Consider the following 16,514-nt stretch of genomic DNA (forward strand, 5'->3'; position numbering starts at 1 on the left):
GGTAGAGGTCATTGATCCGTGATGAGTCAAGATGTTAGTGAACGTTTCCAGCGTGATGCCATGTGACATGTTACAAGCGTGGTGTTTTTTTTATTTGGGTTGAACCGAGACATTGGACGTGATCGACGCGAAGATCGGGTGTCCGTTAGAAGTCATAGTGGTTCGAAACCGAGGTGGTTCGGTGCTACAGTGAACATTTCGAACAAACACCGATTAAGGGGGTGATTGTTGGGTTTACTCGGGTTTATTCGCGGGTTATTGGTTCGGCACGTTATCGAGTCACGGTCAAGTTCGTTCGTATTTTATTTGAGCTTTCATGGAATAAGTTAAAACTGCATGGTTATGATTAACCTAAGATGCAAATTTGGACTGTTTGACTGTTTGACATTAGTAGTTTTATATTTAGGATTATTTAATTAGATGAGAATTGGTATTTAGTTTGACCGATTTGTTTGGAGATATTTGTTGGGGGAATGCACGTTGGAAGAGAGGGTCATACTCTCTACCTGTTCTTTAGGAGATTTAGTGGGTTTTGTTATTTTTTTATCCCTACTCATTGTATTTGTATGGCTATATAGTGGCTAGTTGTTAATGAATAAATGTAACCCTTTTTTATTTATCAAATACACTGCAAGCTTTTAATTCCTTTTCATTTCTTCAAACTTAATTTCACGAGTGTTTGTGTATTGAGTGAGTATTGATTTGGGGCCTGAACCAACAAAGAGAAACATCATGTTAATTGCTAAAAAAAATGAGTTAAATGTCATTTTAGTCTTTGTGGATTGGACCATTTTGTCAGTTTAGTCCAAAAGTTTCATTTTTCGCTCGTGGGTCCAAAAAGGTTTCACCGTTGCCATTTTAGTCCACTGGGTTAACTTCATCCATTTTTTATGTTAACGAGAAGGGTAATTCGGTCATTTTATATGTAATTTTGTTAATGACCGAATTGTCATTCTCGTTAACAGAAAAAATGGATGAAGTTAACCCAGTGGACTAAAATGGTAATAGTGAAACCTTTTTACACCTATAGGCGAAAAATGAAACATTTGGAGTAAAGTGACAAAATGGCTCAAACCACATGTACTAAAATGGCATTTAACTCAAAAAAATATGGAAAACGCCACAATGACATCATCCTAAGTGAGTTGTGACATTATATCGTATTGTTTGATGTTTTCACTACAGGATATAGAAATTGCACTTCTATGTTTTAGTAGATGATTGAAAAAGTAAAGTATAATGTATGCATTGGTCATTATAATTCGTGTGTTGTTGATTTTATAATAGCGTGTTGTTGATTTTATATTAGCATATGCATATTGATTACACTATATTAGCGTGTTGTTGATTTTATATTAGCGTAGGCATATTGATTACATTACATGTGATACATTTGATGTTTTAGTGTATACATTCGTGATTATACATGTGTACTTATTATACTTCATTGTATGTATTGACGATTACACTATAAGTATTATCGATGATACTTTACTGTATGTATTGATGATAATACTATATGTGATGCATTGATGACTACTCTACGTGTGTTATTATGATATTTTAGTGTATGCATTAATATTTCACTACGTATGCTACTCATGTAGTTTAGTATACGCATTGGTGATAACACAACATATCCATTTTTAAGGGTTGAGTTATTCTACAAAGGAGTATAAAAATAAGAAGTGTAAGAAGTCACTATAGAGTGACAAGTGTCCCAAAAAAATCAAGTGGGAAGGGTAATTTTGTCAAAGAGAATAAAAAGATTATGCACATGCAAGTCACATACTATTTCTCCACTATTTTTTAAATATTCACAACTTTTTATACGTCATTTATTTAAAAAAATATATCATAAAATCGAGTGTCTTTTTATCTTTCATATGAGTACCATATTTTATATTTAGAAAAAAAAAATCGAAAACCCAGTTGCGTATTACAAAATGGTTATAACGTAAAACACAATGAGAAAACCCAGTTGCGTATTACACAATGGACATAACATAAAACACATTGAGTATCAAACTAAAAACACAATGGAAAGTAGACCAAACACACAATCGATGACAACAAATAAAAGACACAATGGACATAACGTAAAGCACAATAGGTATCAAACTACAAACACAATGGAAAGTAGACCAAAAACACAATCGATGACAACAGATAAAAGACACAATGGAAAGTAGACCAAAAACATAATCAATGACAACAGATAAAAGACACAATGGAAATAATGTAAACACAATGAGTATTAAACTAAAAATACAATGGAAAGTAGACTAAAAACACAATTGATGACGACAGATAAAAGACATAATTAGTGAGACCAAATAAAAGACACAATGGACAACATACTAAAACACAATGTGTAACAAACTAATACACAATGAACAACAAATTAAAAGACAATGGATAACAGAATAAACACAATGACCAGATCCTATAACACAATGTATAGAGTACCTAAATATAACATCATCTTCATTGTGTTATACATTGTGTTATAGGTTCTGATAAAAATGCAATAAACAGAACCCAAATTAACACTGTGTTATAAGTTTTGATAATAGCACAATGTATAGAAACCTTAGTAAAAAATGTAAGGACCAAAACCCAATTGAAACACATAATGGTCACAACCTTTAACACAATACAAGGAAAACCTAGGGGCTGTTTGGCAACATCTTAATGGTTAAGTGCTGAACCAGTAAGAGGTATGAACCATTAAGTGCTGAACCAGTAAGAGGTCTGAACCATTAAGAGCATGTATAATGCTTAACTGTTCAGAGGCAAATGTCTGACCAATTCATATTAGCGATCTTAACCATTTAGACTCTATATAAATCTTAACCATTTAGAGGCAAATGTCTAAACCATTTAGACATCTGTTTGTGAAACAAACAATCTGAACCATTAAGTGCTGAACCAGTAAGAGATCTGAACCATTAAGAGGCTTATTAAGAGGTTAACAAACAACCCCCCCTAGAAAAGTGAAATTTTTTATTTTCATTTTATATAGTAATCTAATACTCATATTAAAGATAAAGAGGTGGGGTTCCGCTACAAAGTCCATTTTTCCTACAAAGTGTACAAAGTCGTAAAACACCACAACTTCAGCCATAAAACACACTTAAAACCCACAAATATCAGAGTAAAGATCACTAAAACACAATATCCACACCGTAACAGTCCATAAAAACTTCAAACACACCATCGTAGAATTATGAATATAAAACACAAGATGATAATCAACATAAAACACAATAATGTTAGTCATTCGAAAATCAAAGCCTTATCATCCAAAACACAACACAAAACCCACAAATATGGCGTTTTACCAATCTTCACTTTGTTATTTGTGAGTTTTGAGTGTGTTTTATGGCTGAAATTGTGATGTTTTATGACTTTGTACACTTTGTAGGAAAAATGGACTCTGTAGCCAACTCCCACCCTAAAGATAAAAACACGCTCATTATTATGGTTAATTTTTTTTTTTTAACAAATGAGTTAGTTGCCAAAATCGTCCATGAGGTTTGGGTATGTTTGCCATTTTCGTCCAAAATGATACTTTTGGACCAAATTGCCCCAACGTTTGTAACTTTTTGCCATTTTCATCCAAACCACTAACTTAGTTTATTTTTTCTGTTAAGTTGAGGATATTTGGATGAAACTGACAAATATAAAACCACATGGACGATTTTGGCAATTTACTCAAACCCTTTATAATTTCTTTTATTTAATTATTTTTGTTACATATATAATAAAAAAAGAATATACATGGAGTTTTTAGAAAAAAAAAATTAATAGTTTTGTTACATAATTTTTATAAATTTCATCCAAATCACTAACTCAGTTTATTTTTTCTGTTAAGGTAAAGGATGTTTTAAATTTTATAAATTAAGACAAATTAATTTACAGCTTCTTTATATAAATCAGTTTTATAAAGAGAAAACGTCATTGGTGTGCAACACATAACAATCGATTACAACTTTTAGTATTTATCAATTGTAGATATAGAAAAAATTGCAAAACGTTACATATTTTTTAAATGTGTTGAGCACCTAGGAAATATGTTGGTAGAAATAAAATATTTATTTAATTAAGATTATGAGGGTAACTATCTCATACTTATTCTGAATGGTTTAAGTAAAGAAACTTTTGGTTCATGGCATTATAATTATAATTTGTTGGGTAATTTTAAGGTTTGGTAACGGTACGTTGTTTGATATGGTGGGGGGGGGGGCATTGGCTTCTGTTTTAGGAGCGAATTTAAAAAAGTAGAAGATGAATTACAAACTTGGTAGATATGATAAGATTTTTTTATTTGACCTTTTTCAATAAGGTCACCAGCATTTTATTTTTATAAAATTTAGAGGTTTAAGTAGATTTTATTTTTATAAAACTGATCTATACAAAAAATTAGAAATTAATTTCTGTCTTAGTTTATAAACATCCTTCGCCTTAACAGAAAAATTAACTTAGTTAGTGGTTGGATGAAAATTTATAAAAATTATGTGACAAAGCTATTATTTTTTTTCATATAAAAATTGCATTTATATTCTTTTTTATTATATATGTAACAAAATTAATCAAATAAAAGAAATTTAAAAGAGTTTGAGTAAATTGCCAAAAGAGTAAACTTTCGTTTTGCTCCCTGTGGTTTGGTCACTTTAACGGTTTTGCCCCAAACCTTTAAAAATAGCCATTTTACTCCCTGATGTTTTGGTTTTGTTGCCAGTTTGCTCCCTGCGGGGAGCAAAATGGAAAAACAAACAATTTGGATGGAGTTAGAGGCAGGGAGCAAACTGGCAAAAAAACAGAAACATCAGGGAGTAAAATGGCTATTTTTAAAGGTTTGGAGCAAAACCGTTAGAGTGACCAAACCACAGGGAGCAAAACGGAAGTTTACTCTTGCCAAAATCATCCATGTGGTTTTATATTTGCCAGTTCCATACAAATATCCTCAACTTAACAAAAAAAATAAACTAAGTTGGTGGTTCGGATGAAAATGGCAAAAAGTTACAAACATTGGGGTCAATTTGATACAAAACTGTCATTTTGGACGAAAATGGCAAACCTGCCCAAACCTCAGGGACGATTTTGGCAATTAACTCAAAACAAATTTCGTATAAAAAAAGTTATGAACGTATTAAATTTGATGGGGGGAATTGGTATGTGTCTTGCATGTGGAGAGAGAAAGTTAATATATGTAGGACCCCTTTTATGCCCTTCTATTATTTTATTTTCTCTAAAACTAATCTCAACCCTCCAAATCTAAGATCAATGGACTAGAATGCTTGTTACCCGTATTTATGTTTTTCCTTTTCTATTTTATCTTAATCCCCGTTCTTAATATTTCACTATGTGTGCTACTCATGTAATTTAGTATCGTAATTAATTGCATACGTTACTTTAGTATCTGTATTCATTGGTGACACTATATGTGTTACATATTGTACTTTATTGTATGCGTTGGTTATTACACTATATATTTTATTGGTGTTTTGTGTATCCATTAGTGATTGATTACACCATATATGTACTCTTAGTTTAGTGTACGCAGTCCATGGCTTTATAGTCTAGTGGTATTTAAGGGTGGGATAAGGCTTTGTGACCAATAGGTCCTGGGTTCGATTCCCATAAGAGGGGTTTTTCCCATATTTATTGGGTTTCCTCCTGAATTGGTGTATAGGCATTATGCCTAGTGGATATGGATATGATCGGGTGGTTCCACTGGTGGCACGATGATACTCCAGTGGTCCGTCAGTGATCCAAATTTGCCGTTCAAAAAAAAAAAAAAAAACGTTTAGTGTACGCCTTGATTATTACAAACATGTGTTACTAATGACATTTAAGTGTATTTATTGGTAATTATACTACATATGCATTCTTAATTTAATGAATGCATTAGTGATGACCATACTCGTATTCTTAAACTATTTACTTCTAAATTACATTAAATTAATCAATCCTATCCTACAAGAAAAAGCTGTTCAAACTTGCTAATCATATGTACACACAATGTTGTAGAAGGCGCTAGGCGTTAGTCGGGCAGTGAGGTACCGCCTAGGGATTAATCGGGATTAACTGGGATTAATCGGAATGGGATTTTTATATGTATTTTTTCAAAATTATATATATATACTCAATAATATAAAAATAATACTTCAAAATTCACATAAATACTTCAAGTTTCAGATAGTATGGTTCGATTTTGACCGATTTTGACCAATTTTGACCGCCTAGGACCGATTTTGACCAATTTTGACCGATTAATATAGTCCGATTAATCCGATTTTTGACCGCCTAGGACCGCCTAGGACCGCCTAGGTACCGCCTAGGACCGACTTTGACCATGGCCGATTAATTGACCGACTAGCTCAAAATTAGGCAGTAAGTGACCGCCTAGCGCCTAGGCGCCGATTAATCGGCCGCCTAGACCGATTTCTGCAACACTGTGTACACATGCATATGTGATATGAATCCGGTTCAGTTGACTGCTTAACTTAATCACGTGTGAACCCGGTTCATATTAACTTGCAAATATTTTAAAGTTAAAGAATCTGGTGACGAAACCAAAATCCAAACCTTGACCGAAAGATCACGTGCAATGAATCTCTACTAAATAACTTACACGTGTCCCATAATTAGAGTACGAATGAAGCAACTAACAACACGTGTACATTGTGGACCCACCATGTGCGGCTAATAGCCTCCTACCTCCTACCGTATATATCCTCAATCCAATCATATTCTCTATTATCAATAGATAAATTAAAGCTTAAATTATTAATGATCAAGCAAATATTGTATTTTTAAGACTATAGTTTTAATACTTGCTTCTAATTATATATTTTTTTTTGAAAAATTACAAGTTTTGTCTTTCATCTTAATACCACTTATCAGGCGGTGTCATTTTTAACGAATTTCGATAAATTTTGTCGTTTACAAGGAATTTTGTTGCACGTTTTCTCCTTTAGGCTTAACTCAGTTAGATTTTCTTGTTAAATCTTGTCACCCAAGGGTATTTTAGTCTTTTTACCCATTTATTTAATATTATTTAAAAGAATAAAAGAAAATATTTTAGGTTTGACTCTTGAAATAAATGGGTAAAAAGACTAAAATACCCTTGGGTGACAAGATTTAACAAGAAAATCTAACTGGGTTAAGCTTAAAGGACAAAACGTGCAACAAAATTCCTTGTAAAGGGTAAAACTTGTCAAAATTCGTTAAAAATGACACCGCCGGATAAGTGGTATTAAGATAAAGGACAAAACTTGTAATTTTTCTTATTTTTTTGAATGACGATTTTTTTTTTTGCTTCTTAAGAAACTTGAGCTTAAGATCTTATAATTAAGTGTTTTAAAAGTTTTTGTCTTGTCGTTAGATCACCAACTTTAGTAATACTTCTAAGGGGGTGGGGGTGGGGGTCACCCATCACTCACAACATCTAATCAAGTTCCGTCATGTCATCAACCATTATTCCATCACTCACAACCTTTTTAGTGGAAATGCCCATCACTCACAACACCCAACAATAAACCCTCACATTCCCTCACAATCTTCCATTCTTCACGCGTGATAATTTCCACGCGTTATAACTTTCACGCGTAATAAAGTATTATGACGGTGGTGTTTGGTATTGTTTCACTCATTATAAGTTTCTATCACGTGGAAAAACTTCTCCACCCCGCCTGCCCTAATTATATAAACTGTCTTTCGCTTTGATGTTGGTTTAAAATATATACCATTAACTTAGAAAGTATTTAAGAAAATGAAAATTTCTCTGTGTAGATTTAAATGTGTTATTATGATTTAACTTGTTTAGTATTTGAAGAAACACTGACCTTATGGGTAAGCTCCGGCTAGGACTTCAACTCTTTGGCGATTCGAACAGCTAACTGCAAAACCAAAAACCGTTAGGACTCGTTACAGGAATGGGGTTATTCCTGTAACCACCCTCCGGCGTGAGAATACGTCTCGGTTTGGGAGTAAGAAAGTATGAGTAGAGAGAGAGAGAGAGAGGGGGAGAGAGAAAGTAAACGAGAGCAGAATGAATTGTACCTTTGATGTTTATCTCTATTTATAGTTTACCATTAGGGTTTCCCCTAACTTAGGATGGGCTCCGATAAGATAGGGATTTACATGATCTTCCCAAAAGTTTGGGGATTTGGTTACGTGGTTTATCCATGCAGAATGGAACATTCTAGAATAAACATGTGTAAATATTAAGTATTTATAATAAAATAATAGGTAATGACCGGTCGGGTTAGCCGATCCAGGTCATACCTCGTCATGTTCCCCCAGTCCGAAGTTATGAAATGATGTTCATGAAATCGGACTAAAAAAGGAAAAAGTCAAAATTCCCCCTTTGAGTGTAAGTTTCTCAAGGAATCATAGACTCCATGCCATTTATTATCGATACTCTTAATAGAAAGGCAGAAAATAATAATACCATAATTGGTAGTAAGTACTCACGACGACCCAAGTCACAATGTGAATGGAGACCACAAAATTCTTATCAAAGCTCCAATTCCAAAAAGAAAGAGAACCATCTCACATGGTTGTTCTTATAAGGAATTCTTATCCTGCAAACCAATAGAATTCTCAGGTAACGAAGGAGCCATTTCAGCTTTACGCTGGATAGAAAAGACTGAAGCAGTCTTAAAAATAAGTAAGTGTGAAGATGAGGATAAGATCATGTATAGTTTTAATCTTTTCAAAGATGGAGCCTTAGAGTGGTGGAATACCATTCTACAACAACACCACATCACTGTGATGGTATCAGATTCGGTATATCACCCAAAGATAAAAGTGAATTGTAATTTATGTAAATCCTTTCGTAACTCGAAATCGACATAGTCACGTTCTAGGAAGAGTCTTAGGAAGGGAACATATGTAAAAATCCCTTGAGAAAATAGAAGAATCAGGGAAATATGTAATTGATGGTAGGAGAAATATGTAATTAGTGATTTAATAAGTTCATTAAGAGTAAAATGGTAATTAATAAGAGTAATCTTAATGAAAAGGGAAAATCTATATCTATATACATTAATAAATGAGATGATGCAGGCTATGTGTCCTTGAATGGTGGAGCCATTTTCCTGATGTGGCATCTATTGGTTTAGTGAACCTTGATTTTGGGAGGGAAGCAATTCACCACATTTAGGACGCGGGATCCGTTTTTTATTCGGGTCGGAATCAGAATTCGGGTCACCATATCATGAAAACGGATACGCAATATATTTCAGGATTCTTCTTTGTGACACCATCTCTATTCAAACCCTAACTTCATCTCTTCATCAAGAAATTCTTATTCGTGACACCGTCTCTATTCAAACCCTAACTTCACCTTCTTCATTAAGAAATTTCTGGTCATTGTTTTGAATGTTGCTTGCTATGTTACAGAATTGATGAGCAGATCAATCGCTATTTGTAATTGAAACCCTAACTATCAAAAAGCGATTCCGATTCCGTCAATCTTGCCTAAAATCAGGTGTGTTCTTCAATCTAAACAGGTATCTACTTAATCGTTCTCTCTTGGTTTCTTAAATGTTGGTTGTTCTTTCTCATTACTTTCTTCATATATGCAAAGAAAAAAATAAATATATGCCTGTATTGTCTATATTCGTTAGTAATTTTACAGATGTTTCTTCATCGGTATCTGTTTGTGTTGATCGTGATTGTTAGGTTACGGTATTGTTTACTTGATAGTTGATGCTATAGACATTATTACATACCTGTAGTTGTGTATCTCTTTGTGATTGATTGTAATTGTTAGGTTACTGTATTGTTTACTTGAAGTTGTTGATCGTAAATTTGGAATTGTTTGAATGATGGTGTTGATGATGATGTGACACACTAACAGAGGAAGGCAGATTCGGTGGTTCCGGTTCTGTTTTCTTCTTTCTCCTTAGTCGAAAGAATTGCTGCAAAATTCAGCACCGCCGCCAGCACCCTTCTTCTTACCGACATTGTGTCTTTTGCTTGCAATTGGGTACGTCGATTCATGTTTTCGTCAATTCGGGTGGTGTGGTTTTTCTTTCTTGGGGTGATACTTTTCTTTAGAGGTCTCTTACAAGGGTCATGCGACACTTATAAGGTGAACTATGTTCAGGGCTGCAGTTTACAGACTTCACATGTGTACAAAGTGCAAAATCTTACTAAATTTTTGGTTTATAATCTAACACAAATTAAGCTCAAACAATTGGTATTGTTTCATCATATTTTGGTATATAATCTAACACAAAGTAAGCTCAAACAATTAGTGTTGTTTCAATATAGAAGGTTTTGAGAGCTGAGGTTGCTCCTGTTCAGGCAGTTAAGCTGGGATTTTCCAAGCTTCGAGCTCTGAGTCTCCTGTTACAACTCACAATTTTGATATTCTTCAGTTTGGTTGATCAGAATTGGGCTTCAGTTCATTCAAATTCATATATATAACATGTATTTTATTATCCCTACATGCCATCCAGGTTGCTCCAAGTTCGATTCATCAGTATGGCTTGATAAGAATTGGGCTTTGGTTTGTTTAAATTCATATATTCAAGCTCTATTACAATAAATAAGTGGATTCTTGCTGATCGCAACCAGCATGTTTGGCATCTAGCCATCTAAGTGTGTTATGCTGTGAGGTAATGCCATTTGTTCTCTTTATCTATTGCTGCCAGTGTCACTGGTTCATTGTACTAAATAAAGTTTAAATACTTTGTTTTGGCCTAAAAACATACAATAAGGAAATGACCTTTTTGTAGTTGATATTTATTCTATTGATTTGGTATGTTCTTTTCAAAAGTCAAATGGGATCATTGCGTTATTGTAACAAATAAATTTCTTAACTAGATACCCTATAATTTTTATCGACTTCCATGTAAACTAATATTATTTTATATTTAAATCTAAAATATAAACTATTAAATGTTATATGATAAAACTATACAGATACAATATAGTACTCAAAAGGATAATTATCACTCATACTTTTCATACATATTAGGCTAAATTAATAATCATACAGTAACTTTACATTTTTTTTTCAAATAAGGTTAAATAATCAGGAAGGGTATGTATAAGTATATAATTCAAAACTTTCAGATTTGTTAAAGCGTATACTTATTTATTTAAGTTTTCTATCACTTGCGGATTCATACAACATACGCCCATTTGTGCCGTATTCGCTGTATAAGTAATGGAATATTTCTTTCGTTTCAATGTTTAAGTCAACACTATTAAATAATATCATTTACTCTAAATAACCCGTAAAACAACAATTATGGTGTATAAAGAAATCTTTAAAGATTTGTGATTTTTTCGTATTCATTTTTTTAGTTCATTGTAATTTAATATTTACATAAGTAATAAGTAATGGAACGTTTTCTTCATTTAATAGTTTGTGTGAACACCGATAAATAATACAATTTATATTCTTTTTTCTTAGATGGTTGAAGCAGCTGCATCAAGACCAGGAATCACGGGCCCTTGGATCACTAAATCATATCTTGAAATGATTCTGGTAATTTTTTTAAACGTTGTCTAGTACCATCAATTTTGGGACCTACTGCTGTTATCGAAGGTTTTTTAGGGACTATAGAAGGCTTAAATGAACTTAGATTCTAGAAGGCTGAACCGAAGGTTTTTGATGACTGTGACTTTGTGTAATGCATACATACACATGTTGTTTTAGTAAATACTTTTAGTATGTGCCTGTTTATTTTAGTCTCTATGTTTAACTGTTTTAATAGTTTGGTGTTTGTTTGAGAAAGTGAGAAGTATGCTAGATCGCGAAAGATTTAGGATCTTGGTTTTTGGAAAGTTCATTTTACAATTTAAAGGGTATGAACTAACTGTTGGTTTTGATTTTTGTAGTCATTGCAGCCAATGTTATTACCGATCGAGATTCCATAAGGTTTTGAGGATTTGGTTTTATTAGTTTTACATCAACTGACGCAGCTGATAGCGCTCTCTGTTTCCCTGCATAAAAACCTAAATCAAAGAGACGAACTCTCATCCAGGTACGTTTATCCCAATCGTTGATGATTTAATCCAAAAATCCTTTGTTTCTTTTGCTATAGTCTACGTTTAATATGTTAATCGTTGATATATGTATAGGTCTGTCTATTTTTCATTTTGTTGTTCAACCCTATGGTCCCCCACATCTTCCTTTCTCTCTGTGATTGCAGATCTGGATCAAGATGTAGAAGGCGAGCTGTGGTTGTTTTCTTCGATATCGTTGAAGAACATATACACTGATCTTCAGGATGTCGGGGTTTGCTTCTTCAAAGATGATATACGCTGTAATTATAATCTTAAGATTGATTAAATTTTATTTTTTATGTATTAATATTGTGTTATTTATAAGTAATTTAATTTTTCTTCTCTTTTTATAGGTTTAAGAATTTGGATGACCTGGAGGAAGAGGACTCTATAGAGTTATGGACAATCTATCTACCATTGTAGCCATTGCCTATTTAGTTATATTCGTTATTGTGGGATGGGCTACTATCGAGTTATTGACGATCTAATTATCTACCTGTTACTACTTATTTATTAGATTGATAAGCTGCTGGCTACCAATCTTTAATGGGAACACATCGTCATGGAGTCATGGCCAGTGGAGACCAATCCTCACTCACAAAAGAACTCTTTCTTAGGTATGTATCTGAAATACAATTAACAAATCATGTTTGTTGTTTCCTAAAAACCAATCATGAGTCTCTATCGTGATTGAATGAAAATATTATTTCCTTTTCTTTTTCTTCATTACCAGATATAATGTTATATTTTTACCACTTTTGCACATAAGGTGTTGGGCAATCAAATGAAGTTCAATGGGCATTTATTGTTAGTGATTTAGTGATACTACCATAATACAAATTACATCATTTGATGACCCAAAGAAAAAGAAGAATAAAAGGTGTTCATTCAAGACCCTGTTCAAAAGTTGTTAGTTTACCCTAACATCTCATTTTAAGGTACGTTTATTGTTGATAAAGCTTTAAATTTTATACGTGATTATTGGGGTTTAGTGCAAACATATTTGATTTTATATATTGCTGGTGTAGACCTCAAGATCACCACTAGGTAGGGTATGGAGGGATGTTGTAGCTCGAGCAATGCAGGGTTGTCATGCTCAACATTTCTTAGATTTTTGTGAGGTAACTTAATCATCGAGTAGATTCAGTGGCATTTCTCACATTCTGCACGCTTTAGGATGTTAACTTTTTTATTTGGCTGTAACTTTTTTATTAGTCTAACATTACTGCACCCGTTTTGAAAACCCTATTTTTCTACTAAGCTGCTTATTAATGGGTTTGGTCAAACAAAAAAGAAGCTTAAAGAAGACTAATTCAAATGGATCAAATGGATTGAAACTCACTTAAAAGTATCTTTTAGTGCATAATTTAAATATTTAAATGACTATTGGATAATGGAAAGTTTTTGTGATCTCAATGTTTCTCATTTGGTATTTGCAGGCTTTACACAAAATGGGTCGATTCGTATAATGTGTTATCTAGAAAATGGGTGGTAAAACGTAAAGTAGGTAGTTGAACGGGTCTGGTTGGTTGCGTAATGGATTAAATGAATAACTTTTAGTACGGATACAAATGGGTCGAGTTGGGTGACCTGTCGAGAATATGTGTTCATTTTTATTGTTTTTTAAATAAATGATGAATAGATAAGATTGTAAAAGTATATTGATTGCTTCCTCCTTCACGCCGCTTTCTTCTTTCGTCTTCCTTCTGTTTGATTTGAAGTGAACCAAATAATTAGGGTTTCCACTTCTTGCGTTTGCGATTGAAAAGTTACAATTGTTGATTTCGGATATTGATTTATAGCTTCAAACGAAACCTAAACAGCTTAAAGCTCCGATGTTGACTTAAGGTGAACTTTTATTTCTTTCGATCAAAAAAGTTGGGAACATATATACTGATTATCTTCTTCAAGAGATTACGGGTATTGTTTTCTTCATTCCATTGCTAGGATTAGTAGATTCAGTTTCGTTAGGTAAAAATGATGTGTTTGCTCGAAATTTTTTGTTGTTTTGTGCAGTAGAATGAAGGTCGAAATTTTTTATGAGGTTTTGTTTCGGATTCGCAACTGCATGCTCGATTTTAGGAAAAATAGGGTTTGGTAAGTGGAGATTTAGGCGATTATTTTTTCTGATTTAATGATTTTTTGTCTCCAATATGGTATTACGATGTTTGAAATGGTTGCTGTTCATTTTTAGACGTAGAAGGGGGAGGTGTCTCTACATTCGGCTGATTTATCTACACTAGAGGGTATACTTCGGTCAATAATTTAGATTTTTTTTTTCAGATTAAATTTGTTATTACACTTGCGGAGTAGAGGTCTGTTACAAACTGTAGAAACAAACAAGAACCGTCCAAACCAAAGAAAGGCAGCTGGTTTTGCCAATTTAAAATATGTATGGTTTTGTTTACGTAGCTAATGGGTTTGGAACTTTGGAACTGGCTAATCCATTGTATGAACTTTTTCTTCCATGTATAGGATTCCTTTAGGAAAACAGAGAATCTGACATTGTTCTTTTACATTTGGATGGCAAATGTCCTATTTTTTAGCTTAAAATGTTATAATATGATGATCTTTAAGGAATGGTATAGCTCTTTCAAGTGAGTGTGCTATCAAAACAAGCTGAAATAATCCGGATTCCTTTTCCATGAGGTGAGCCATGAGTATTTGGTTTACTTTTTTAAAGTAGTTTTTGTACAAATTGAAACGTTTGGGCTGGGTTGGGGTGGTCTTATGAATATTAATGCATTAATTATGATTCCAAAGAGTAATCTTATTGCGATAACAAACATTTAAGATGTGTATAGACTTCAGGTGACTTTTTTAAACCTATTAGTGTTTCTGGCATGAAGTATGTTCGATTCGTTTCCCCAATCGTTGCTGCTCACTAAACATGAAACTAAATGATGTTAATAATCTTTAACTAAATTGAAGGAATCCTGAGGAAATCCCATGGGTGAAGCTTAATCCGAATATGTTTTTCATAGATAAGGACAAAGTTGTACACATTTGAAGGTTATCATTGTTAGATTGTTTATTACAAATGAAGTATACGTTTCATTTATAATTGATTTAGCAGTTTATTTTGTTAGGTGCAAAGAAGGTAATTTTCGGTAGCTTCATTTGGTTCGTTTCATTGATGAGGTAATACTTGGGTGAATCACACACATACTGTTCAGTTGAATCCGTTTACATTTACGGACAATCTATGTCACTTATGTTTTTGGAACAAAGATTCTTGCATAATTTGATCGGGAAAGTTTTATAGAAAGTTTATTAAATTTGGACTTATCTCTTTGAGCTAATAAACTTAAAACATAAGAATTAAGGTAAGTAAATTTTGTACAAATTTTTTTGTTACCTTAATTAGGGATGAGCAAATGGTACCAGGTACTGGTTCAGAACCGGTACCAAATTACCTGAACCGAAATATTTTTGGTACCGTTCGGTATGGACACTTGGCGTTTTCGATACCGGTATTTACCGTTTTTATCTTCAAATACCGGTCTGTACCGGGTATTTTTGGTATGGGTGCCGATGCCCTTTTTTGGGGATTTTTGGTACCAATATCAGTGCCCATTTTTTTGTACCAGTTAGTACCGAGCTCATCCCTAACTTTAATCTTTTTATCTAATAGTCATTAACTTAAATGGATCCGAATAACGTTGGTTAAATTTTTGTCTTGATCCAAATAGCTTTAATCTTTTTTTATGTAGGCACCTCAATTGCAGGAGGCAGCATGATGATTTCACTTTGTTGTGTGTTTTGTTACCATTGAGTACTAAATGGAATACATTTGGATAGAGTTTTGAATGTCAACAGTTCACTTAAAAGTATTCTATATTCTCAGTTTAAGCTAGAGTTATCATGGTTGTGCCTACCTTAAAAGTAATCTATATTCTTAGTTCGCTCCATCGTTGTGAATGATGATTTCACTTTGTTGTGTGTTTTGTTACCATTGAGTACTAAATGGCATACATTTGGATACAGTTTTGAATGATTTAGTCAACAGTTCACTTAAAAGTAATCTATATTCTTAGTTTAAGTTAGAGTTATCATGGTTATGCCTACCTTAAAAGTAATATATATTCTTAGTTCGCTCCATCGTTGTGGACTTCTCTTCGATGACTTATTTACGTGAAAATACATGTAGGCAACATGAAGCTAACGTATGTATTCGCGGTGATCACTGCAACTTCATATATTTAAAATAGTTTGGTAGGTCAGTTTGTTGTAAGTTTTAGTGTTATACTACGTGTGGCATATCGAGTCGTTGCTTCAAGCCTTCAATTAGGTCACGAAGCAATTACTTGGTTGAAAGTGAATGCTGACATATTGAGGTTGGCATTTGTGAGGACTAAAACTCCATATAATACATACATGTCTTATATACAACTTACTGGAAAACATGTTGACATGACTATGTAAAAGTTACGCTTTCGTAATAGAAGTCATTTATCTCAAGTGAAGTGTACTCTTCT

General features: G+C 33.2%; 1 long non-coding RNA gene across 31 annotated transcripts; it reads left to right on the plus strand.

The window, feature by feature from the left end:
* The first annotated feature begins 9,248 nt into the window (after nt 1-9,248).
* LOC110877545 lies at nt 9,249-16,259 on the plus strand. 31 transcript variants are annotated; one of them, XR_004866432.1, is made up of 14 exons: nt 9,256-10,637; nt 11,441-11,515; nt 11,869-12,014; nt 12,183-12,296; nt 12,390-12,653; nt 12,806-12,974; nt 13,065-13,157; nt 13,476-13,956; nt 14,053-14,133; nt 14,231-14,282; nt 14,614-14,685; nt 14,968-15,048; nt 15,126-15,177; nt 15,750-15,945. It is a non-coding gene; the product is annotated as an uncharacterized LOC110877545 (long non-coding RNA). The 31 variants fall into 31 exon arrangements; XR_004866437.1 differs by having other exon boundaries at nt 9,249-9,524; nt 9,788-10,637; nt 13,476-14,282; XR_004866441.1 differs by having other exon boundaries at nt 9,249-9,502; nt 9,788-10,637; nt 13,476-14,282.
* The last annotated feature ends 255 nt before the right edge of the window (nt 16,260-16,514 follow it).

Source organism: Helianthus annuus, chromosome 9 (genome assembly GCF_002127325.2).
Source record: "Helianthus annuus cultivar XRQ/B chromosome 9, HanXRQr2.0-SUNRISE, whole genome shotgun sequence".
NCBI lineage: Eukaryota > Viridiplantae > Streptophyta > Magnoliopsida > Asterales > Asteraceae > Helianthus > Helianthus annuus.